The sequence below is a fragment of the Euprymna scolopes genome, chromosome 7 (assembly GCF_053919585.1).
Source record: "Euprymna scolopes isolate OS-2025 chromosome 7, ASM5391958v1, whole genome shotgun sequence".
NCBI classification, from domain to species: Eukaryota; Metazoa; Mollusca; class Cephalopoda; order Sepiida; family Sepiolidae; genus Euprymna; species Euprymna scolopes.
The window spans coordinates 15,777,960-15,805,214 of NC_136488.1; the positions used below are offsets into that span (position 1 = coordinate 15,777,960).

General features: G+C 34.3%; 1 protein-coding gene across 4 annotated transcripts in view; it reads right to left on the reverse strand.

Annotated features, from left to right (window-relative positions):
* The window catches only part of LOC145279615 (rho GTPase-activating protein 100F-like), a 395,691-nt gene that overhangs the window by 16,202 nt on the left and 352,234 nt on the right, over nt 1-27,255 (reverse strand). For 2 of the 4 annotated variants that reach the window (XR_013868416.1, XR_013868417.1), the window contains one exon: nt 23,575-23,681. The exons of the other annotated variants lie outside the window; for them this stretch is intronic. The gene's annotated coding sequence lies outside the window, so the exon portion shown is untranslated. The remainder of the gene's footprint in view (nt 1-23,574; nt 23,682-27,255) is intronic. 4 annotated transcript variants of the gene reach the window in all.

Here is a 27,255-nt window from a genome sequence, read left to right on the forward strand (position 1 = left end):
AACACCGAAAGATGCTGAAAATCGCTGCAGCCAATGTTACTTAAGAAACAATTATTTGTTATCATTGGTTTTATATGAAAAAATTGAATATTTATCTTGATATGAACAAAACAATTTTATTTAAAGTCAACAAACAAAATTTGTTTGCTATCAGCTATTTGTTATTCGAAATGGTGGGATCCTTCTACCACTCCAGTCGATATCTCACTACTAATGCAATTCTCTATCCATATAAAAGCCAAGTACGTTCAAGCATGTACTGCTGTCACATCTGGGCAGGAGCTGCTAAAAACAGCCTATCTTGCCTTGACAGAGTACAAAATAGACTTCGTAGCCTAGTGGGGGATGCCCTTTTCTCTTCCCTGCAACCTCTCTACCACAGAAGGGACGTTGCGAGCCTGTCTTTGTTTTATCGTTACTTCCATGGCAAGTGCTCCTCTGAGCTCCAATCTCTGGTCCCTCCTCACCAATCTTTCATGATAAACACTAGTCTAGCTGAAACCACTGTCAATAATTTTCTCCACTCTTTATCTGTGCCTAAATCAAAACGTAGATTCCATGAACAAAGCTTCTTTATTAGAAGTGCACGCCTGTGGAACTCTGTTCCGTTTGCCTGTTTCCCACCTGACTACAACTTGGATGTCTTCAAGTCCAACATAAACAAATTTCTGATAAACCGCTCCCTTAAGTTCTTACTTAAGGGAGCGGTTTATCAGAAATTTGTTTATGTTGGACTTGAAGACATCCAAGTTGTAGTCAGGTGGGAAACAGGCAAACGGAACAGAGTTCCACAGGCGTGCACTTCTAATAAAGAAGCTTTGTTCATGGAATCTTATAGTAATCGTTAGTAATGGAGATTTCATTGATATTATCCCATTGATTACTGTACATGCAATAACCCTTATCCCTGAGTGGCCTCCGGGCCTTGATAAGTGGTGACTACCATATAAAAAAAGAAAAAAATTTATTCATGAAACTTACCTTACAATGATTGTTTTTTTTTCTTGATATGAATTTTAATTCTCTTTATTAAAGTTTCATAAAAATTTCCCAATAATTATTCATTGTATTTTCTTCATAACAAAAAAAAAAAAAATTATTTTCATATTTTGATTAATTTTTGATTGAATTATTTTCGTAATAACAGAAATAATATATTTTTCATTGAAAACATTGGCCAGCATTCACACAAGAGAAAAAAAAATCATGAAACTTTCATTCAGCACATTTCAGCATTTTCCAAACATTCTGACAATAACACCGCCTCCATTCTGCAAAAAATACCACTTGTTCAATTTACTGTCTTTGAATCAACCAATTTTATTCACCTATTTTAGACACTTTTTACAAAATGGGCTCAATCGTATTTACAGCAACTTGTTCCTCTTTGAATTAGACAATTTTAATCATATTTACAGTGACTTGTTCCTCCTTTCAAAGGACAAGTAAAAAAGGAAACCTGAAGAGAATGTGGATAGATAAATGTCCTTTAAACCATGTTCAGTAGGCAAGTATTTAGATATTCAATTTTCTGCTACTTTTAAAATTCAAGCATCAATTAATATTAAGTTTGATTTTCCTTATTTGGATTCATCGGACTACTGTTCTCATCTTGAGTATTAGTTTCTTAATATTTTTGTTGATCTAACCTCTGTAACCATCTTCAGGTGTATCTTAGCGAACTCTGAATTTTTTCTGTTGAACTCACGAATCTGCACACTTTCAAACAGAACCCTTTATTTAATTCACAGGGGTAACATGCTCTCGTTATGTCAGCTATAAATGGGAGTCCTAAGCAAATCACAATTGCGTTTTGAGTGTTGGCCACACTGAGGATTAAATCTTAAACCCCTGAAGAATGTAACTTTACAACTGAAGTACTTACAAGTACTTTTTTTACTATACCATGGGTCCATAAGATTCCAGAGTACGACAGAAAGATTCCAGAGTTTGACAAGATACACCTGAAGAAGGTCGGAGGTTATATCGACTGAAACGATGTAAAAATAACACTCAAGATGAGAGCAAAAGTCCAAAGAATCCAAATAATATAAATAATCACTCTTCACCTCGAAAATTCATAAACAAAAAACTTTATTTTGTTATTAGTCCCTCAACAAACAAAAGATTGGGCTTAGTAATTCACTCTCTTTCACCCGTTCATTTGTCTGCACTTTTCTCACTAACAACACCTTGAACTTTTGGAAATTTTGCACAAGCATTAGTCATGGTAAAAGTAAATTTGCCAAAACAAAATTTGCCAAAAGTAAAATTGCCAGAACAGATTTTCTGGGATAACTTTGGTGGCTCCCTTAGAACTCAGTATGGGGGTAAAATTGGCCCCAAATCATTCATCTGTCCACACTTTTCTCAATAGATTTTTTTTAAATTGATTGAATTTTTTCACAAACAATTTGGTGAAAGTAAATTTTTCACTCTTGAAAGGGGACCCTGCATGTTTGGCTTGTTTTTTTTTTTTTTTTCAATAGAACCAACTATTTTCTTGAAGTTAAATTGACTCAGATTTACATTTATATTACTGTATTTTATTTTGTCTGACATGAAAAGGAGACTGTTGTATGCCAAATAAATATTGATTAGGTCATCTGACAAAAACAAAAAAAAAAGACATCAAAACAAAAGCATAAATATCATATAAATGCAAAAATGACAGACCAAATAAAACCATGAAGTAAGGAGGGGGTAATTTGTTTATTTTCTCTGGGTAAGGTTCCAAGTGACCTATAAGGTCAACAGTCGAAAAAGGGCAACAAAAGAGAATGAGGTATGTGAAAACAAATGATGGGGGTGGGGCGAGTCGAGGGCTCTTATCCTTATTGCTACTCATTGGGAAACAATATCGAACAGATATATCGACAGGCAGGCAATGTAATATGTAAAATGAATGATAAAAAAAGCAATATTAAAAGAAATTCAAGTGCGTAGGCAGACAACATTGCAATGAAGGCACAGATGAAGAAAAAGAAAGACCTTGAAGAAATGTGAAGGATAAAGAGATTAAAAAAACATATATATTTGTATGTGTGCTTTTTTAATGACAAAAGTTTGAAAGAATAATTTAAAGAAAGAATTCATATTATTAGAGTTGAAGTTTATTACAAAGCTATCTTAATTATTATATAAAAATCACATTGTGTGTGTGAGTTCTTTCCTTATAGGTTCCGAAACGGCTGAGTCTATCTTTTGCAAATTTCACAAAAAGGTAATTTATATTTCTGGCAGTGTTCTTAGATATGTTTTGTATAGATATTCATCCGATAAGTATCGAAAATCAAATCTGATCTTAAAAATTATCTATCTTCTCTTATAGATAAAAAAATAATTTTTACAGGGAATTATTTTACATTACACCGGTGTAACCTTGGCCAGTGTAATTCAAAAATTCTTTTTTATTTATAAGAGAACAAAGACTATTTTTAAAATCGTCAAGCCGAAATATCAGCTGACGTTATATTGTAAACAAACACAGAGAGAATTTGATAAACGACATGATCATTATTATTAAAAAAAAAAATGCCTTATAATATATAATATTCAATAGACGATTGATTCTATAATAATATATATGCAATCTGCATAAATTAAAATATGTTTAAGCGTATTGTACGACCGGGCAATGCTGGGCATCTAGATAGTTTATTATAAAGTTTTTAACTGATGTGTAAATCGATGTTTAAAAAAGATACAAATTTCTCATTTATAGTTGATAAGAATATACACATTAATATATGCACACATATATATTATGAAAACACTTGAACATTGATATACAGCTGCATGTATATATATATCTCTAGTTAGGCAATATATATATATATATATATATACGATAATGTTATTTTAATAAATATTTACCATTTATACCTACAGACACTGTTTTGTGCTTATGCAATCAGCAGTATAGGAAGTGACAATTACTAACAGTTGGGAGATTTGAACCCAATCACAAAGTCAATCTTAACTCCATAAGCTGGTATTCTATCGCCAGGCTACCAGAAATTAACACAGAAATTTAGGGAAATTATGTACCACTTTCTTATGTATGTATATATCTATCATAATAAAGCCGTATTCTTGTTTGTCTCAATGACGTCATAGATGACATCATAGCATTATGTATATGACGTCAGGTGACATAATAGATAACATAAAACAGTCATATATGACGTCATAGTATGTTTTCCTCTCTGTGTATATATATATATATATATATATATATATATATATATATATAATATATATAATGTATACAGAGAGAGTGAGAGAAACATTGTTTTCTAGAGTACGTTACCAATTTTGATAAAGATCCATTACATGATTTTAACTCTTGAAAAATATTAAGAGATTTTCGACATTTAAATTCATGTAATCTTAATTGGAGTCTAATGATTTAATCCAATCAAATTTAATGTCAATCTGAAATATTTGAATTTCAAAGCTGTTCCTATGTCTCCTAAAACCCATCTTTCAAATAACTCGCTACTCAATGACGATTATTACAATATTATCCCATGGATTACTGTACATGCAATAACCCTTATCCCTGAGTGGCTTCCGGGTAAGTGGTGACTACCATATAAAAAAAAAAAGTCCTGGGTCTAATAAATCTAACTTTTTTCCATCAACATAGTGTATGTTGCTTCTCTAACAATTTTGAATATTTTGTAAAACGATTTGTCTTTAGTCTCAATATGCTTAATGGTTTCCAACATTACTTTGTGATTATAGTCAAATCTATTTTTCTGGGCATTCCTTAGAGGTCTCTAAACAGCCAGTAGTTGCTGAAGACGAGCTCAGGAGATTAGAGTAAGTGTGGAAACTATTTGAAGTGCAATTTATTTACTTGTGATGATGGTGCATTGTCTCCAATCTAATTGGTCCCACACTATCAACCAAGTCCCATCACTCCAATGTTTCATCCTTGTACCTGTATTACAAATGAAATGTGCTATGACGAATTTGTAGCATTTGTGCCCCTCGACGTAAATACACCAACTAACCTGACAGGCAGCTAAATCCACTTTTTCACTGTAAAGGTTATTGATGGTGGAAAGTCTTCTGCTCTAATAATTTCTTCCTGCACACTGATAGACTGATTGAAAAAAGACAAAATATTCACCCTCTGTCAAACGATTTTCCTACCCGCCTCTATTTGATAAAATCAAAAGTAAAACTTAAACTGGTCATGTCAAATGATCAACCACGGGTCTGTTAAAATTATGTTTTGAGGGTATGTTAGAGGGCAAAAGAGGCAGAGGAAAGCCAAGGAGAAGATGAAGAGAAAATGTTTTTAATTGGCCATCTCTTAACAAGTTGGGAATCCATCAACCAACTTACCCTGGATCGAAAAAATAGTGAAAAATAAGTCCCATGGGTTTGCAATTTGCACAAAGCGGTAGATGCGACTCATAATGAGTATCCAAGGTTAAAAGAAAAAAAAAATATAACTGACTTGTTTATAAAGAAACAGAAATTAATTTTGGTCACTTAAATTTCAAAATCAAATTATTTTGTGAAATATGAATTGTTTTAAAAATTTTGTTTTAAATCGAGTAAGGTACAGAAACATTATATATATTCACATTTTGATTTTTTTTTTTTTTGGGGGGGGGGGGGGAGATATATTTTATGCATCAGCTTTTAGCATTTACTTAAAGTGCTCAGTATATAAGTAGAGCTAGGTAGTAAGTTATATATGGCAATTAAGCTATACAAAATTGTCCCTGTTTTCACCAGTCAATCACAGGGGTTTTGTCGGACAAAGATCGGCTGACTTCTATTTTACCTTTTCTTTGTTCATTTTTGGAGAGGGTGACTCCTCTTTTGTTGTGTATTAAAAAGTGACCTAGTTTTAAGCTGCCTGTGCTGGACCCTACCGTCGATTTCAATATATGAGCTCCACCACAACACTTAAGTTGTTTGGAAATCCACACAGATGATTTATTTATAGTGGTGAAGGCTTTGTGTAGAACCATTCATACTATTTGGTATAGCTGTTAATCTACAAGGCAGAGCAGACAGGAGACCTAAGGTTTTACATCAGAGTTTTCCTTCTCCTCGATGCATGTCTTAAGGAAGACTGAGAGGTGCATCAACTTCTACATCTCTGTGCAGTACATACAGCAGCTAGCCTTCCCAATTTGTATATGGCACAATCACTTTGACACCACAGTTCTTGCCGGATCACCAAAGTTAAGCAATGATGAGCTTGGCCAGTACCAGGTAGGTGGTTAGATATTTATATATATGTATACAAATATATATGTGTGTGTGTGTGTGTATGCATGTATACAAGTGTGTGTGGAAATATTTTTCTTCAATTATATTTCATCTTTTATTCATACCAATCCCTAAATTTATGAAACTTAATGTAATTACAGAGCATATAAACAAATAAATGACAAAAGTCTATAATCCTAATTTCAAGATGTTGGCAATCTTACCATTTATTTGTTGAAGTATGTTTGACATACCCAGTTCTTGACAGCACCTGTTTTGTTGCACAAAATCATTCGTTTAATTATTATATCAAATCAATGGATTTATTTTGCTCTAAACTTCTCAGAAGAAAAAGCACTTATCAATTTTGGAGGAAAAAAAGAAAGCTACGGAACATGTGCTGTCAAAAATTGTGCATGTCAAACATACTTAAAGGAATAAATGGTAAGATGGTCAAGATCTTGAAATTTGGAATATAGGCTTTTGTCATTTGTTTATATATATATATATATATATATATATATATATATATATATATATAAAGACATGGAGGGGATCACTTCTTGATGAGCTGCTCCTAATGAATGGCACAAACGAAAAGACGATAAACAGAAGTTGGAACTCCTTTAGAAAACGTTTAACTTCATGAGACACAAAGATGGAAAAAAAAAATTATATTTGAAGAGCTCAAATAACTTCCTTTTAATGTAAAAAAACAAACAAAAAAACATGACTTTAGATTTTTGCAAACTCAAGGGACATAACTCATTACATGCTTAATTTTGTTTTATGTTTTGAAAAGAAAACAACAAATAAAGATAAAGAAAACTAATAAAAAATGATGCAGACAATTGCATGCATTAAAATAGTTGTCTCATATTTGTAAGTCCAAGATGGAGTTTGTGGTCTGGTTGTTATGAATAAAGGAAGGCCACTTTGTCTCCTTAAAATATTCTAAACGCATGAAAGTGAAAATTAGAATGAGAAATATTTTACCTCGTATTATGATAAACCATTTCAATAAATAAAATTGCTTCATACCGTATGTCGAAACTTGAATTTTATGCTTCCATTTCAACAGAGGACACTTTCCATTCTACAGTTTTCTTAGTCAGAAAAAAATATTTACAAAAAAACCCAAAAAAACTATTGAAATAAAATATGTTTGTCTCAGTGACGTAGTCTATATATCTATAAAGTGAAATTATTTGTGTGTCTGTCTGTGTGTACATTTCCCTACAAAATTACTCTTTCAATTTTCGGTCTACAGAGTCGAGATTTGACATAAAGGGTATTGAGATTTGGGAAAATCTTTTTAATCGGTTTTTGGACAGAAATTTGTCTGTCAAGGGGCCAAAGTTGAACAATTTGACCTTTGAAAATTCTACCAAACTCCTCTTCCAATTTTGGGTCTAAACACTTGAAATTTTAAATGTAGGTTTCTTGAACATGGATCAAACTTTTTAAGTTGATTGGAGCCCAAAACAATAAATGTTAAGAGGTCAAAATTAGGGATCAAAGTAAAAATAATTTGACCCCAGCCAATTTTTGGTCTAAACATTTGAAATTTTACATAAAGTGTATTCAGACATAGGGCAACCATTTTAATCGGTGTTGGGGCGAAAATTTGGCTGCCTAAAGGGAAAATTTGACCTTTGCGGTGTTTAGCAAACTATTCAGCCAATTTTGGGTTCAAACATTTGAAATCTTACATAAAGGGTATTTAGACATGCAACAACCATTTTAATAAGCATTTAGGCAAAAAGTTGGCTGCCAAGTGGTCAAAGTTGAAAGAGTTAACCTTTGCAGACTCTACGAAACACCTCTGCCAATTTTGGGACTAAACACTTGAAATTTTAGATATAGGTTACCTGGACATGAATCAAACTTTTTAATATATATATATATATATATATATATATATATGCACATAATAAAGTTATGAACAGTACGAGCTGAACTGCTAGTAGAAACCAAACAAAACATAAAAGAATATTTTAGTTTTAATCGAATATCCATTGCTATTTTGCTTTGACGTTTAAATTTCGACAAGATAACTTTATATATTAATCATGTATATATAAGAATGTAATTATATGCAGACGAAAATGTTTAAATGTTATTTTTTTATATCAATGTGTTTAATAATCTGTTTTAAATCAGAATACAGATGTGTCTAATCTGATAACATCAAATGCATAGGTTATTTAACAAGAAAGAAGCAAACGTCATCTTTCAAAAGCACCTGCCAATATGGTTGGTTGCTTATAAACTACAAAAATGTTGGGTAGGTGGGGAAGATATTATGTTTTATTTCAAGTTTACTCAAGTCCATTTAAATAATAAAAAAATCTAATTCAATCATTTTTATGTCTAATTATATGTACTTGTCATAATATTATGTTCTTCCCTTTATGTAGTTTAATCAGTCTGAAGAGAGAAAAAAAGCACAAATATTGTAAAACAAAACTTAAAAGTCTGTTGTCTGTTTATGTGACAATAGAAAAAAATAACCATAAAGCAATTAAATGTTCTAGTAGATGTGAGGTTTACTGTGTGCTTTCTCTGTGATGTGCAGTCCTATCAGAGCCTTAGTCGCATTCTCTGAAATTCTTGTGAAAATGAATGAATCTTTATTTACTAATCCTAGTGTGAAGAAAAAGTGCAAGGGTATTGTAAAGTTTGAGTAGGGAATGGTAGTTTAAGAGAAAGGAAAGCTCTAAAATTCATACATTATGAATCTGTTCAATCATCATTTGCTTGGTGAATAGAGAGTGGGTCTTGTTCTCACACTCTATGATCCCATATAATAAATAATCCATCTATGCATGTTTCTATTTGTCAAAGCAACAAGACAGGATAATTATATCTGTTTCATTATATGTGGCATAATCATGTTTATACCCTATTTCCACGTTAGATGATGGAAGTTAAGCAATATTAAGCCTGGTCAATATTAAAATGGGTTACCATTTGAGAATTCCAAGTGCTGTATGTATTCTCCACCTATCTCATTGTTTCCAGTCATCTAGCATTTCTTCTTGCAACAGAACTCAAGCAGTACTGATTCAAGAGAGGTGTGATTGAGTGCTTGCGCAACCCTTGCTTCACAATTATATACACAGCTACCCTTACAGAAGGTATCCATTGTCTCTTGAGACTGAACGGAGGCATCATATCATATATCATCGCTATATAAAAAGAACTTTGTGTAAGTTTGTTCCATATGGACTTGGAAACAGCTGGGCCAATTTTTTAAACAATTTCACATGAAGGTACCTGATGTGTCTTCGAGTGGTCGTACGTAGCTTTTGTATCGGAATACATCTGATAAATATCAATAATCGATAAAAATCTAATGTCCGATTTTGATCAAATATTTAACACTAACAATGCCTAGCCTTCCCAATTTGTATATGCCACAATCACTGACACACCGATTCTTGCTAGATCACCAAAGTTAAACAATAGTAAGCCTGGCCAGTACCAGATCCGTATTTCAATACTTTCTTCTTTTAATTTTATTTTTATTCAAATTTTCAACCCAAACAAGGCACAGTGCCACTTTGAAATAGGGGCTACTATCAGGGACATAAGTTTCAGGGATATCAAGGGAGATGACCAGCAAGAGCTCTGTTCACGTTACACTTGAACTTCTGCATGTCAGTACAGTTGGGAAAGCAGAATGCCAGAAGGGAGTTCTAGAAGTTTTGAGGAAGAAACTGTTGGAATAGAAGGCTTTCTCACAACTAGGGATCTCTACTGCATAGGGGTGGGATTTAGCTGCTTGCCAGGTTTGTCGTGGGTGTCGAGGGGATACAAGTGCTTGTAGTTCGTTAGAGCATTCACTATTAAAGTACTTGTAGAACAGGCAGAGGGATGCAACATTTCGTTGATGGGACAGAGGCTGAAGCCTAGATGACAGTTCAGGACCTAACAGGTTAGCAACTCTCTTTTGAACACTGTCCAGGAGTGAGACTAGTAGCAGATACACCAGCCCAAATGTGACAACAGTACTCCATACATGGGCGAACGGTGGCCTTACAGAAGTACAGGATACTTTCAGGCATAAGTAGCTTTCTAGCACGGTAGAGAGAGCCCACTTTTGTCGCAGCAGCCTAAGCAGTGCTCTCAATATATATATGTTCCAACTCCTGTTCCCTGTGAACATTAGGCAGAGGAGTTTAAAAGAAGTACTTTCAGGTAATGTGTCTTTGGACACTGCTATTGGTGGTAGAGAAGGTTTCTTGTAATTATTGAAGTAAACAAGCTTATTCTTGGCAGCATTTAATGTGACCATCCATTTTTGCCGCATTCCACTACAGATTGAATGCCATCCTCTAGTGATTCTACCATTTCCTTAGATATGTGTTCATTTGTTTTCCTCTCATAGAGCATAGTGTCATCAGCAAATATACCCATCACAGAGACAATTTTATCAGGGAGGTCATTTATGAATATCAGGAACAATAAAGGTCCAAGGATAGACCACTGAGGTATTCTCGCATTTATATTGGAGAAAGGTCAGCTGATGGTCTACTTGTGATGCATGTCTGAAGCTCTGCATAACCTCTTGTTTAGCTCCCCCTTACCGAAACTCTTAAAAAAAAATATGACGACAGTACAATCTAAAAATAAGCTTAAACCAGGATTAGGGACAAACAAATTCAACTTGCCTCCTCTCTTGAGGCTCTCATTCACAAATATCCGTGGGCTTAGAACTAACTTAGCTGATGTTGAAGCATTTCTCTTAACAAATACCCCGGATATCTTAGCACTAAGTGAGACTAACCTACACTCCTCCATTCCCTCTAACCACTTTAACATGCCTGGATATCTCCCACTCTGCCGTAAGGACTCTGACAGACATATGCACGGACTTGGAGTTTGCATTCGTAATACCCTTCCCTTGACTAGAGAATCAAACCTAGAAACAGATGATCAAGCCTTTATGTGCTTTAGACTAAACATGCAACACAATATTAGCTACTATTATTTTCTCTACCGCTCTCCCTCGACTCAGGACTGCTCCATAATAAACAAAGTATCTCACAGCATAGACACGGCACTGTTCCTCGACACTAGCGCACAAATACATATATTTGGTGACTTTAATGTCCACCACAAAAACTGGCTTGGATTCTCTACTTACACAGATGCAGCGGGCAGCACAACCCATAGCTTCACTATATCTCACTCCCTATCACAAATTGTTACGTTTCCAACCCGTTTCCCTGACCAGGAAGAACAACACGCATCACTTCTAGATCTGTTTTTGACCACAGTTCCCGATGACTGCATAACGAAGGCCCACAGCCCACTCGGGAACGCTGATCATGCAATGATAATGGTTGAAATCGCCCTAAACTCTAGACCCAAAACTGAAGAGCCAGTGCTCAAAACAACGAGATATTATAAAAAGGCTGACTGGGAAGCCATCAGAGAACTAATTAGAGATGCCCCATGGAGAAATATTTTCTCTCTCCCTGCTGAACAATATGCAAACGAGACCACTGACTGGTTCAAAACTGCAATCGAAGCGCATGTTCCCATGCGGAAATTTTATAGTAAGCCCCACTCTCCCCAATGGTTTACGTCGACTTGTGCAACTGCCATTGCTCAAAAGCAGCATGCATACCGTAGGTTTAACCGACATAAATCCAGTTCAAACAGACTGAAGTATATAGAAGCTAGAAATAACGTTAAGAAAGAAATAGCAACAGCTAAGAGAGAATTTACGGAAACCACTAAAAAGCGCATCGAAGCACAAAAACTAGGAACTCGAGACTTCTGGAAAAGCTACAACAGTGTAGTAAATAATGGGCAATCAACAATTCCTTCACTAACCAACAATCACGAGGTTGTCTCCTCAGCAACCGACAAGGCTAACATTCTTTCCAGTCGGTTTGCCTCAAACTCCACACTGGACCCTTCCAACCACCCCCTACCTGACTTTCCTATGTGGACAGACGCCACACTAGACGATCTGAAAACCACCCCTGCTCAGGTGCATGCTATCATAAAAAACCTCGACACCTCAAAAGCATGTGGACCCGATCTTATCCCAGCTGTGCTATTAAAAAAGTGCTCAGCCGAAGTAGCTCCAGTTCTCTCCAAACTCTACAACAAATGCCTTAATGAAGCTTGCTTTCCAGGCTGTTGTACCAGTATTCAAGAATTCTGGCGAAAGGACAGACCCATCAAATTATCGCCCCATTAGCCTCCTCCCACTTTTTGCCAAAATATTTGAGACCATAATTAACCATGCTCTAGTCCATCATCTTACAGATGCTAAACTACTGACTGACAAACAATATGGATTTAGACAAGCCCGTTCCACAGCAGACATCCTAACTGTGATCTCTGAATGTATATACCATTCACTGGACAAAGCTGGGGAGGGCAGAGCGATAGCTCTAGATATATCTAAGGCTTTTGACAGGGTATGGCATGAGGGTCTCCTCAGGAAAATCAGATCATACGGTATCACTGGTAGAATACTTAACATAATTAAATTCATCTTAGATAAGAGAAAAATCCAGGTTGTCCTCGACGGTCGTACATCTAAACAATATGATATAAATGCGGGGGTGCCCCAGGGTTCTATCCTTGAACCTCTATTGTTCCTGATATTCATAAATGACCTCCCCGACAAAATTGCCTCTGAGATGGGTATATATGCTGATGACACTACACTCTATGGCAGGCACGACAGGAAGACGAATGAACACATTTCTAAAAGAATGGCAGAAATACTAGAGGAAGACCTCCAATCTGTAGTGGAATGGGGACAAAAGTGGTTGGTCGCGTTCAATGCTGCCAAGACTAAACTAGTTTCATTCAATAATTACAAGAAACCCTCTCTACCACCCATAGCAATGGCCAACGACTCTTTATCTGAGAGTCCATCTTTCAAACTCCTTGGCCTAAGGTTCACAGGAAACATGAGTTGGAACAATTACATTGAAGGTATTGCCAGGGCCGCATCAAGAAAGGTGGGCTCTCTCTACCGTGCTAGAAAACTACTAACACCCGAAAATATCCTGTACCTCTATAAGGCCACCATTCGCCCATGTATGGAGTATTGCTGCCACATCTGGGCTGGTGCATCTGCTACTAGTCTCTCGCTCCTTGACAAGGTTCAAAAGAGAGTCGCAAACCTGATAGGCCCTGAACTGGCATCTAAGCTTCAGCCTCTGTCCCATCGACGAAATGTTGCATCCCTCTGCCTTTTCTACAAGTATTTTAGTGGTGAATGCTCTGACGAACTGCAATCACTTGTGCCCCCACGACGTGAGCACCCTCGACAAATCCGACAGGCTGCTAAATCCAACCCCCACACTGTAGAGATCCCTAGATGTAAAAGATCTTTTTACTCCAATAGTTTCTTCCCCAGAACCGCTAGACTCTGGAATTCCATTCCAGGTCCCTGCTTCCCCAACAGTACTGACGTGCAGAAGTTCAAGTGTAACGTGAACCGACATCTTGCTGCCCAAATACCCCAGCAGTTGTTGCCCCTGATAGTAGCCCCTACACCAAAGTGGCAATTTGCCTTGTTTGGGGTGAAAATGTAATAATAAAAAAAAAAAAAAATATCAGATTGTTGCGATGCACGACCGTCGAGGATAACTTGGATTTTTCTCTTACTTAAGAATGATTTAATTATGTTAAGTATTCTTCCAGTGATACTGCATGATCTCATTTTCCTAAGAAGACCATCGTGCCATACCCTGTCAAAAGCTTTAGAGATATCTAGGGCTACTGCTCTACCCTCTCCTGCTTTGTCCAGTGAATGATATATATGTTCAGAGATTACAGTTAGGATATATGCTGTGGAACGGGCTTGTCTAAATCCATATTGTTGGTCATTCAAAGGTTTAGCAGCTGTAAGGTGATGGACTAGAGCTTGTGTATTTGTATGTATGTATACATATATATTTGTAGATTCAGCCTCACTGATGAGATAGACGGCGAAACACATGTTAGTTGATAATTATGTTTTAAATAATATATGTGCCGCTTCCCATTTGTGGGTACCAAATTGGTAAACGGGAAAATTATTCCCAACTCGCATTTAGGTAAATATGCACTTTTGTATAAAAAATTGAATCCATTCAAAAAGTATCGCAAAACAAAAAAAAAACATCTCTCTCTCTCTCTCTATATATATATATATATATATATATATATGGGAATATGTTTTCACAAATAATATTTCACCTTTTATTTATACAAACTCTTCAATTTATGAAGCTCAATGTAATTACAGAGCATATAACAAATAGACAAAAGTCTATATTAAAAATTTGAAGATGTTGACCACCTTACCATTTATTCATTGAAGTATGTTTGACATGCACAATTTCTGTTTCGAAGCACAAAATCCTTCATTTCATTATTATATCAAATCAATGAATTTATTTTGCTCTAAACATCTCAGAGGAAAAAGCACTTATCAATTTTGGAGGAAAAAAAAGAAAGCTACGGAACATGTGCTGTCAAAAATTGTGCATGTCAAACATATTTAAAGGAATAAATGGTAAGATGGTCAAGATCTTGAAATTTGGAATATAGACTTTTGTCATTTGTTATATATATATATAGACATAGAGGGGATCACTTCTTGATGAGCTGCTCCTAATGGATGGCACAAATGAAAAGACGATAAACAGAAGTTGGAACTCCTTTAGAAAACGTTTAACTTCATGAGACACAAAGATGGAAAATAAAAATTGATATTTGAAGAACTCAAATAAATAACTTCTTTTTAATGTAAAAAACAAACAAAAAAACATGACTTTAGATTTTTGCAAAGTCAAGGGACATAACTCATTACATGCTTAATTTTGTTTTATGTTTTGAAAAGAAAACAACAAATAAAGATAAAGAAAACTAATAAAAAATGATGCAGACAATTGCATGCATTAAAATAGTTGTCTCATATTTGTAAGTCCAAGATGGAGTTTGTGGTCTGGTTGTCATGAATAAAGGAAGGCCACTTTGTCTCCTTAAAATATTCTAAACGCATGAAAGTGAAAATTAGAATGAAAAATATTTTACCTAGTATAATGATAAACCATTTCAGTAAATAAAATTGCTTCATACCGGATGTCGAAACTTGAATTTTATGCTTCCATTTTAATAGAGGACAATGTCTCCACTCTAATAGTTTTCTTTGCCAGAAAAAATATTTTCAGAAAAAAAAAACTATTGAAATAAAATATGTTTGCCTAAGTAACCTAGTAGAAGAATAAAAACAAAACAAAAAAGATTATTCTAGTTTTAATCGAATATCCATTGCTATTTTGCTTTGATGTTTAAATTTCGACAAGATAACTTTATATATTAACCTTGTATATATAAGAATGTAATTATATGCAGACGAAAATGTTTAAATGTTATTTTTTTATATCAATGTGTTTAATAATCTGTTTAAAATCAGAATACAGATGTGTCTAATCTGATAACATCAAATGCATAGGTTATTTAACAAGAAAGAAGCAAACGTCATCTTTCAAAAGCACCTGCCAATATGGTTGGTTGCTTATAAACTACAAAAATGTTGGGTAGGTGGGGAAGATATTATGTCTTATTTCAAGTTTACTCAAGTCCATTTAAATAATAAAAAAAGCTAATTCAATCATTTTTATGTATAATTATATGTACTTGTCATAATATTATGTTCTTCACTTAATGTAGTTTAATCAGTCTGAAGAGAGAAAAAAAGCACAAATATTGTAAAACAAAACTTAAAAGTCTGTTGTCTGTTTATGTGACAATAGAAAAAAATAACCATAAAGCAATTAAATGTTCTAGTAGATGTGAGGTTTACTGTGTGCTTTCTCTGTGATGTGCAGTCCTATCAGAGCCTTAGTCGCATTCTCTGAAATTCTTGTGAAAATGAATGAATCTTTATTTACTAATCCTAGTGTGAAGAAAAAGTGCAAGGGTATTGTAAAGTTTGAGTAGGGAATGGTAGTTTAAGAGAAAGGAAAGCTCTAAAATTCATACATTATGAATCTGTTCAATCATCATTTGCTTGGTGAATAGAGAGTGGGTCTTGTTCTCACACTCTATGATCCCATATAATAAATAATCCATCTATGCATGTTTCTATTTGTCAAAGCAACAAGACAGGATAATTATATCTGTTTCATTATATATGGCATAATCATGTTGATACCCTATTTCCACGTTAGATGACGGAAGTTAAGCAATATTAAGCCTGGTCAATATTAAAATGGGTTACCATTTGAGAATTCCAGGTGCTGTATGTATTCTCCACCTATCTCATTGTTTCCAGTCATCTAGCATTTCTTCTTGCAACAGAACTCAAGCAGTACCGATTCAAGAGAGGTGTGATTGAGTGCTTGCGCAACCCTTGCTTCACAATTATATACACAGCTACCCTTACAGAAGGTATCCATTGTCTCTTGAGACTGAACGGAGGCATCATATCATATATCATCGCTATATAAAAAGAACTTTGTGTAAGTTTGTTCCATATGGACTTGGAAACAGCTGGGCCAATTTTTTAAACAATTTCACATGAAGGTACCTGATGTGTCTTCGAGTGGTCGTACGTAGCTTTTGTATCGGAATACATCTGATAAAAATTGATAATCGATAAAAATCCAATTAAAGAAGGAAGTCCGATTTTGATCAAAGTTAACACTTTATACAACATAACTTAAGTGCATTTGAGAAGTTTTATCATTGCACAAGCAGAAAGGCTTGGTTTATAAAATAAACTGTAAGGTCTTTTATGAGACAGAGGTAAGTTCGAAATGAATATTTCTTTTTAGAGCACAACTGAAATATGAGACTTGACTTTTGCATTTTAAACTTTAAGTGAAGCCATTATTGACAGATAATTTTATAAGATCCACAGTAGATTCTCTACAGTACAATGTAGATTATAATGTATTGTGGGCTAAGTCACTGGGGGGGGGCATGCTAATTAGAGCAGTTGAGTTAATTTGACTAAAAAAAAAATGATGAATTTATCAGATTTCGATAACAATAAAAGTATGAGAGAGTAGAACATCTGTTGATCCTCATTCAATCCTGGACAACGTCGGATCTCCCTGCTAATATATATATATTTCGTACATGTGTTACAAAAAATCAGAACAACACAATTATGAATAAATATTATGCTCTTTTTGAAGTTTTCTTAATAATCAAGCACTATGCTAGGATTCTCTCCAATTAACCTTGCGTATGTGTGTATACACACACACACGAGACTAGCTGTACTTACCTACTCGAGAGTCTTTTATCAACTTATTTTAAAAAAAAAAATAAATAAATTCAATATGTAGTCACTAACTTATTAATTCAACCAAGTTGTTATACAACTAACTATGCATTATTTACAGCTGTTTAAAAAAGCTGGAAATGGCTTTGTTTTTATTTTTTTATTTATTTACTCGCGTTCACTTCTGACAAGGCATATCACCACTTAGACATACTGTTTGGGACCATACCTAGGAAAGATTCACAAGATGTTGGTTAATATTTAAACTTCTGCATATCAGTACAGTCAGGAAAGCAGGTAGCAGGAATTGAATTCCAAAGTCTAGCTGTTCTAGGAAAGAAACTATTAGAGTAGAAAGTTTTCTGCCATTTAGCGACCTCAACAGTGAAGGGATGTGATTTTGTTGGCGATATGTACGTCGAGGTGATGCAGGTGCAATGAATTAATCAGAGTACATTATTTTAAAATGTTTGTCAAGCCCTAGTCAAACACCTTACAGCTGCTAAACTCCTGACTGACAAACAATATGAATTTAGGCAAACCCGTTCCACAGCAGATATCTTAACTGTAATCTCTGAACGTATATACTGTTCACTGGACAAAACAGGAGAGGGTAGAGCGGTAGCCCTTGATATATCTAAGGCTTTTAACAGGGTATGGTACGATGGTGTTTTAAGGAAAATTAGATCATATGGTATCACTGGAAGAATACATAATGTAATTAAATCCTTCTTAAGTAAGAGAAAAATCCAAGTTGTCTTCGATGGTAATACATCTAAACAATATGATATAAATGTGGGAGTACCTCAGTGGTCTATCCTTGGACCTTTATTATTCCTGATATTCATAAATGACCTCCCTGATAAAATTGTTTCTGAGATGGGTATATTTACTGATGACACCACTCCCTATAACAGACATGAGAAGAAAACAAATGAACACATATCTAAAGAAATGGCAGAAACACTAGAGAATGACCTCCAATCTGTAGTGGAATGAGGGCAAAAATGGATGGTCACATTAAATGCTGCCAAGACTAAGCTTGAGTGAACATGAACTGGAATAGATACAGCGAGAGCATTGCCAAGGCTGCTGTCAGGAAAGTGGGCTCTCTCTACCGTTGTAGAAAACTACTTTTTTTTTTTTTAAATTTTTTTTTTATTTATTTATTCGATCTTAACCCCAAACAAGGCAAGTGCCACTTTGAAGTAGGGGGCTACTATCGGGGACAATTAGCGGAGGCATTATGAAGGGAGATGAGTAGAAAGATGTTTGTTCACATTACACTTGAACTTCTGCATATCAGTACAGCTGGGAAAGCAGTATCCCGAAAGGGAGTTCCAAAGACTTGCAGTTCTGGGGAAGAAACTATTTGAGTAAAAGGCTTTCTTACATCAAGGGATCTCTACTGTAAAGGGGTGGGACTAAGTTGCTTATTGGGTTTGTCGGGGGTAGTGACGTCGAGGAGGTACAAGTGCTTGCAGTTCGTCAGAGCAGCCACCATTAAAGTATTTGTAGAACAGGCAGAGGGATGCAACATTTTGTCGATGGGACAGAGGCTGAAGCTTAGATGACAGTTCAGGACCTATCAGGTTGGCGACTCTCTTTTGAACCCTGTCCAAGAGTGAGAGACGAGCAGCAGATGCACCAGCCCAAATGTGACAGCAATACTCCATACATGTATCCTGTACCTCTATAAGGCCACCATTCGCCCATGTATGGAGTATTGCTGTCACATTTGGGCTGGTGCATCTGCTGCTTGTCTCTCACTCCTGGACAGGGTTCAAAAGAGAGTCGCCAACCTGATAGGTTCTGAACTGACATCTAAGTTTCAGGTTCTGTCCCATCGACAAAATGTTGCATCCCTCTGCCTGTTCTACAAATACTTTAATGGTGAATGCTCTGAGGAACTACAAGCACTTGTACCCCCTCGGTGTGACTACACTCGACAAGCAGCTAAGTCCCACCCCTTTACACTAGAGATCCCTAGGTGTAAGAAAGCCTTTTACTCCAATAGTTTCTTTCCCAGAGGTGCTAGACTTTGGAACTCCCTTCCGAGATTCTGCTTTCTCAACTGTACTGATATGCAGAAGTTCAAGTGTAATGTTAACAAACATCTTGCTACTCATCTCCCTTCATAACGCTCCTGCAACTTATATCCCCGATATTAGCCCCCTACTTCAAATTGGCACTGTGCCTTATTTGGGGTGAAAATTCATTAAAAAAAAAAGAAAAAAAAAAGCCCGATGTAACATTGCGGTGATGGGACATGGATTGGAACTTAGTTGACAAAATGGGAATTATTAAATTGAAAACTTTATTTTGGAATCTTTCTAAAAGGGAGAGGCTATTGGTAGATGCACTAGCCCAGATGTGGCAACAATATTCCATGCAATGTGAATGGTGGCCTTGTAGAGGTACAGGATACTTTCAGGTGTGAGTAGTGTTCTACTTTGGTAGAGGGAAACCACCTTCTTTGCAGCAGCTTTTGCAATATCCTCAATGTATTTGTTCCAGTTCATATTGCCCGTGAATGTTAGGCTGAGGAGTTTAAAGGAAGAATTCTCTGGTAAAGTGTTATTTGTCATGGATATCGGTGGTTGGAGAGGCGTCTTGTAATTGTTAAAGGAAAGCTGCTTAGTCTTACTAGCATTAAATGTTACCATCTATTTGTGGCCCCATTCCAATACGATCTGCAGGCCATTTTCTAACGATTTTGCCATTGTCTTAGATTTGTATACATCCATTCTTCCCTCATGCATGTTATAGTGTGTTGTATCATCAGCAAATATACTCATCCTGGACACAATATTATCAGGGAGATCGTTTATGAATATCAGGAATAATAGTAGTCCAAGGATCGATGACTGAGGCGCTCCTGCATTAATGTTATGCTACTTAGATGTACATCCGTCAATGACAACCTGGATGGTCCTATCGTCTAAGAAGGATCTAATTATATTTAGTATACGTCCGGTAATACCATACGATTTAATTTTCATTAGCAACCCTTCCTGCCAGACTTTGTCAAAGGCCTTGGATATATCAAGAGTTACAGCCCTGGCTTCGCTTGCCTTATACAGTGCATGGTTCAGAAATGACTGTTAAAATATCTGCAGTAGAACGACATTGCCTAAATCCATGCTGTTTGTCAGAAAGCAGATTTGCTTTTGCGAGGTGTTGGTCTAGTGCTTGACTAATAAAGATCGCAAAGTGAAGAGAGAGAGGAGATTAATAGGGCGATAATTGAGAGGGTCAGTTCTTTCACCAGAATTCTTGTACACTGGTACCGCAGAGGCCATCTTCCAGCTAGGCCTTTATTGTAGAGCTTGGAAAGTGTGGAGGCTAGCTCAGCTGAGCATTTCTTAATTAGTATAGCAGGGATTAGATCAGGCCATTACGTCTTGGAGATGATTTTTTATGATATTGCGGACATGAGAAGATGTGATTTTCACATCTAGTGTGGCTTCATTCCGCATAAGGAAATTTGAGAGGGAGTTTATTATTTAGGAAGAAACTAAAATGTATTTTAATAGATTTAATTTCGGAATTAAATTATTTTTTTAATAAATATTAAAAATAAATGTGATCCATTAAGTCATCCATGGAGTTTGGGCTAGATTATTTGGTGTAAAAAAAAAGGGAGTTTGCAAAACTAAAATTAAAAAAAAAAAACAGAATATAAAATTAGTCTCTTTCTGCTTGCTCTATATCTTTTCTTTTGTTTCCCTCTCCAGCTATGAGTTAAATAATTTTTCTATTCATATATTCTTGCTGTTCTTTTTTCAATATAGAAAGATAGGAAAGAGTTTACGGGGGAGGGACGGTGTCAGAGGGAAAGTGAGAGAAGCAGAGATAGAGAGAATAGTTACTGGCTGTTGCTGCATTTCATCGTCAGTATAGAAATAGACAAGATGAGAAGAATTTTATTACCTTTGACTGTTAATAAAATAGAGAAAGTGATAAACTCCATATGAAATAAGCAGAGAGAGAGAGAGTGAAAGTGATAGAAACACAGTAAAAGATGTGAAACAAGTTGAAAATTGAAAATCACGGCTAATTGAAATGGATTTTCTTTTAACATAACTCAATCCCATAACTGAGAGATAGTTTAGTATTTTGTGTGATTAAAATGTGTATGAAAAACATTGGGGAGAAACACGTCGATTAACTTGGCTTTAATATAATAATAATACATATTAGCATAGCTACCTCGTATTGCCCGGGGAATTTAAGTAAAGCATTAGAAGAGGTCTTTTGTTGTTTTTGAAAGCACAGCATACATGCTAATTCATTTCTTATCAACCCTTATCCTCGAATATCTTCTGGGCCTTGATAAGCGGAGACCTCCAAGTAAAAATACAAAAAAAAACACTAAAAGAAAAAACTTCCAGTACAAATAGCAATCTATTCCGTAGACAATATTATTGCTATACATAAACATGCATAAAGACATCAACTTCAAGTTTTCTATTTATTCCCCTTTTCCTCTGTTGTAAAAAAAATGGTTACCCGTTTAAAATGATAATAGCGAGTTCATTCTATATTTAAAGATTCGTTTTCAGAGAAATGTTTTTATTTATTTGAACAATGAATGTACTTACCATTACTAAGCGATATTTTGAATGCCATTAGCATTTTCCATGTTTGTCACAAATGCAGCAATTTCATTGGCATAATTACATAACCAATAAAAATTAATGCTGAATATCTGGAAATGTCTTTTACTAAAGAAAATATCCGGTCAGAGATAGTACATATAGTCTATGAAATAGATTGAAGGGATAACGACAAGAATAAGGACCGCAATTGGGCCTAGAAAAACAAAAGAACAGATTAAAAAAATAAAAATGCACTCTACATAAAAATAAATCTTGGTTGCGAAAATCCGCACACGTCTGTTATTTGATATTTATTTTATGTCTGTTTACAGAGGCCATGTGCATGTGTGGAAGTCAATATCACACTGGTATCGATCAAAATTTGTTCTTTTGTTTTTCTCGGTCGATTGGCGTTTTTATTCTTGTCTTGATTCGATTAAAGTTTCGATTTTTATTTTTTTTTAAGAACACCCACCGATGATTACCGTAATTGAATGGCTAGTCAGAATCAACTATTGATGGTGTAGGATAAAAGCTACCAACGATCACTTCACTATATAGGTATAAGTATGTTATGGTGTTGAATTCAATTGATATGAATTACTGGTATAAATATGTATATATGAATTATTATTATATGTATATATGAATTATTGGTATAAGTATATGTTAGGGCGTTGAATTCAATTGCTATGAAACTATGATTTTGTCATAATATTTTAATCTCTGTTTATAAAATTGTAAATAAGTTCTAAAAGTTTCAATCTTTTAATACATGTTTATTTTTATTTATTTATTTGCGGACGGTTATAGTTGTTGTTTCACTACGTTTCGACCATACTTTGGCCGTCTTCAGGTGATTAACTGCAACGGGATAGGAATGCTGAGTCTCATAACTGTAATTTTAGTAATTAATAATAGTAATTATATTATTAATAATAATAGTAATTAAACATTCCTACCCCATCACGGTTAATTACTTGAAGAAGGTCAGAGGATGAGTTGGCTGAAATGTGATGAAACATCAATAACTATGGAATATGAGGATAACAGTCCGCTAATAAATAAAAAATATACCAATTACTCATCTCAAAGAATTGCAAGGAAAGAAAAATACATGTTAATTTTCTAAGAAAATTAAAGCCAGTTTAGAAGGCTTTTTATTTAACAGTTTAAATACGTTAAAATTCCTTTCAAATTTCGACGAATAATTCATTGTTTTTCTTTTCTCAAAAAACACACGTGCACAACTCGCCAGAAATGTTTACACAGTTTTATTAATATCGAGACGAGTTCAAGATCCTCTATTAAAATGCTTTTTTTTTCTTTCTTTTTTTCTTTCTTTTTTTCTTTCTTTTTTTCTTTCTTTTTTTTCTCTTTTTTTTTTTTTTGTTTACACTTCTAATTCTACACTATGATCCATAAACCGTAACTCACTTTAGTTTTGGGCATAGTCATACAAAAGGTACTTACTAGTGATGTGAATGAAAACTTAAGTTAATGGATTCCAATGAAATTGGTGTTGCTCGAAGGATCTTACTCTGCATTTTCCGATGATACCAAGTTCGATTCTTTCGGACCTAAAATAAGAAAGTTATTGCAGTTTTGTGATGTCAGTATAGCAAAACTTGACCCGCATAGTAAATTGATGCATCCAATGATGGCCGAGTTACCAAGAAACTCAAAATGAGGCTCCAGCTGTTTTCATTGAAGGACGTATTTTGTAATCTTGCTGACACATCTCTATAAAAGTGTTATTTCTGTCTGCATGTCTGTCACGCTTAATCGCGAAATGTGCATTAAATAAAATAAGGGATCGTAATTTGGTGTTTTATAAGGTAGTTCTTTCCATTTGTCAGACTTGGCTTTGAAATAGCATTTTGACTGCTAAATATGTATGACATTTTAGATGTGTCCGTCTGTCCGTCCGTCCGTCCACTATATATTCGGTTAATTTGTTATTACATAAGTTTGAAATCATGTTTTGTTTTCTTTTTCCACAAAACACGCAGATTGGATGAATGCATTTTAAAAATATTTTTTCTTGACTTGAAAAATTCGACTCCCATTGAAAAAGGAAATTTGTAAACATTTAATTTTTCTTGCAGGAATTTTGGTTTCATGCAAAAACACGAGAAATTTGGAGAAAAAAATAATCACAAATATTTGTTAGTTCATAAATACATTGCAAACTTTTTTTTTAATCATTTTCGAAACAAATTTTTTAAATGACGATTTTAAAAAAAATTTATTTTATGAAAGTTGTCACCTCCTGAATACATAAGCCACACATTGTTTAAACATAAGATTATTTAAACAATTGGCGTTTAGGGGGGTGTATACAACTAGTGTTTAGGTGGGTATATACAATTTTCTTTTCTTTTTTTTATATTAAACAAAAAAGAACTTGAAATAAAACGGATTTTTTGGATAATAAAATGGGTTATTTACAATTAAGTTAAACCAACAAACGTATAGAATTAAAAATGTATTTGCTTTGAAGAGTTGTGAGATCATAGGATGCCGGATTGAAGAGTTATTTATTTTTTTATTTTTACTATAATTCTTTATTACTGCGTATTCAGTGATCAGAATGTTCACTTAATGGAAAATACAAGTTAGAATGTCTTTAATCTGGGAACTTGGTTATTACCAGATTTAGGAAAACTACCGAGGTTTAGAGAGTGATTTTAAAACTACAACATATATTTGAAGCTGACCTCTCGAGGCTCGAGGTTAATACCATCAGCAAAATGAAAAGAAAAAAAAAATCTTTGAAAAGATGTCTTACAGCAATAGTCTCAGAAAACAAAATAATTTTAATTCATTTAATAAGAATATTTTATTATATTATTTGCTTTCCTGAAATTTTCAAATTAACTTTATAAAATAAGATTTGAGCAAACTCCGATATATTTGAATTTCTTTCTTTCTCTCTCTCTCTCTCTCTCTAAAGAGAGAGTTGTTGACTAACTTATATCCAATGAATTCTAAAGAATTTGCATGCATGTGTGCATCAATATTCAGATATGTAACTCTTCAGTTTGGCAAACTTATGCCCTGGCCACTGATGCGGTACAAAAATCGATCTCTAAGACTTAAATTTAACCTCGAATATTATCAAAGATAAAACCAAGTTTAAACAAACAAATGATAATTATTATTTTCAAAGTGTTCGCATAAGTAGATTTTATTGTGTATTATTTTGACAAAAGGCAACATTTTTCCAATTGAATGAATTTGTTTGTTTTTTTTCTTTTTACAATAATATTTAATTTATGCTGTCTGAAAGTCTAGAAACTTAAACCTTTTGACATAGTATATTATAATATACTATATCAAAAGGTTTAAGTTTGTATTTACAAATTTATAATTTCATTCACTATCAATATAACTGGCAAAAAAAATAGTTTATGAAAAAAGAAAACGTCCTTTTTAGCATCGTTTTTTTTTTCATATTTTTATTAAAAAAAAATATAAATGAATTATAAAGAAGTTAATCTATTTATCTCCTCCCCCATCGTGGGACCATGTGACATAAGGACTGGAAAGTGGGATCAAATGGTCAGCACCTCAACCTGCAACAATGTCTGGGCAACTCTGTCAGCATTCCCCAATAGGTGCACCGCAGGCGATTAGCAATAAACTAACACTTTTCCAAAAAAAGAAAGCAATGCTTGAGAGGGTAAGCATCCTAAAGTGCTCAGGACCAGCAACATACAGTCAATGGAGAAGAGGTCATTTTAAAAATGCTTTAGACTTGTTGGTATAAAAGTGTGGAGTTTTTCTCTTATGAATGTTTAACTAAATTTCACAGATTGAATGAAATTTGGTATCACTTTAATACGACGAGTTTAATATAATTTTACTTCAATTATATTAAACTTAATATCATTTCGTATCTTTTTAATACATATAAATATTATACTAATAAAAAACTATGTTGCATGGGACCGACTTCAAAATTGAAAGCTTGGAGTAACTTCGTATTTTACATAGCTTCTTTTGTTGGTTTTATTTCTATTATAAAATTATATTTTGAATTATAAACACATAAGTGTGTAAAAATTCTTTATAAAAAGAACTGGGCTCTTTAAGTATCCAGTTATGTGAATGTAAAAAAAAACAAAAAAACAAAAAAACAGAACATAAGTGGTTAATGAAAATGACAAATGTCTCTTCTGTTAAAATTTTAAATAAAAAAATAATAAGATTCTTAATTAAGTTAAATTTTAAATATTTGTCATGTGACAAAAATAAATATACATTCTAATAATTGATGACGTGTACATCTTGAAATGGCAGCCTCCACACTTTTTTCTATAATCTATAAAAGTGAAATTGTGTGTTTGTGTGTGTGTACATTTCCCTCCAAAACTATTCTGTCAATTTTCATTCTACAAACTCGAGATTTGACATAAGGGGTATTGGGATTTGGGAAAATCTTTTTAATCGGTTTTTGGACAGAAGTTAGGCTGTCAAGGGATCAAAGTTCAAAGATTTGTCCCTTTGAAAACTCTACAAAACTCCTTCACCAATTTTGGATCTAAACACTTGAAATTTTAAATGTAGGTTACTTGGACATGGATCAAACGTTTTAACTTGATTTGAGCCCAAAATAAATGGTAAGGGGTCAAAATTGGGGTCAAAGTTAAAAAGAAATTTGACTTCTGCAGCCTCTACCAAATTACTCAACTAATTTTTGGTGTAAACATTTTAAATTTTACATAAAATGTATTAAGATAGGGCAAGCTTTTTAATCGGTTTTTGGCTGAAAATTTGGCTGCCAAGGGGTCAAAGTTCAAAAGATTTGACCTCTGCGATCTCTAGCAAACATTCAGCCAATTTTGGGTCTGAACATTTGAAATTTTACATAAAGGGTACTCAGACATGCAACAAGTTTTTTTTAATCAGTTTTTGGGCGAAAATTTGGCTGCCAAGTGGTCAAAGTTGAACGAATTAACCTTTGCAGACTCTGTCAAACTTCTCTGCCAATTTTGGGTCTAAACACTTGAAATTTTAGATGTAGGTTACCTGGACAGGAATCAAACTTTTTAATATATATATATTTTTATTCAGCTTTCACCCCTAAACAAGGCACAGTACCACTTTGAAGTAGGGGGCTACTATCGGGGACATAATTTGCAGGGACAT